A 575-nucleotide genomic window follows, 5' to 3' on the forward strand; every position below is an offset into this window, starting at 1 on the left:
CTCATTAGCGGGAAATTCAATCTAAAAATAACCTTACTTGTGAAAACGCCGTTGCACAAGTATAGTTAAGTTGCACGCTCCCGCTGATGGGCTCCTGTAAAATCTTCGAAATAGAAGTCCCCTCCCCCAATAATTGTTGAAAAGTAAATGCTTTGTTTATAGTGGAAGTGCAATTAGCTATCAAGCTAGCTCACAGGCACCCCACTTAAAAAACTTAACAGAAATATTATTAAGAACCCCAACTGGCAGGTAGAGTCGAATTCGGGACAACCGGAAGGAGATTAGAACGGGATTTGAATTTGGGACAACCGGAAGGAGGTTACAACGGGATTTGAACCCGGGGCAACCGAATGCAAAACCTAACGCCCTATCCACTAGACCACGCCGCCTCCTTGAAATAGACAAGGAAATGTCTGTTCACTGTTGGCAACATTGTCCTGGGTGAAGGGGGGGGGGGGGGGAATTATTCACATTAAGTAAGAAAACCAACTTCAAAGGATGAGTGTCCCAAGACTTTTGCCAATGATTGTACGTATATCTGCGTACTCCATGTGGCGTTGTAATGGAAAGGGGCC

The sequence above is a fragment of the Montipora foliosa genome, chromosome 8 (assembly GCF_036669935.1).
Source record: "Montipora foliosa isolate CH-2021 chromosome 8, ASM3666993v2, whole genome shotgun sequence".
Classification (NCBI taxonomy): domain Eukaryota; kingdom Metazoa; phylum Cnidaria; class Anthozoa; order Scleractinia; family Acroporidae; genus Montipora; species Montipora foliosa.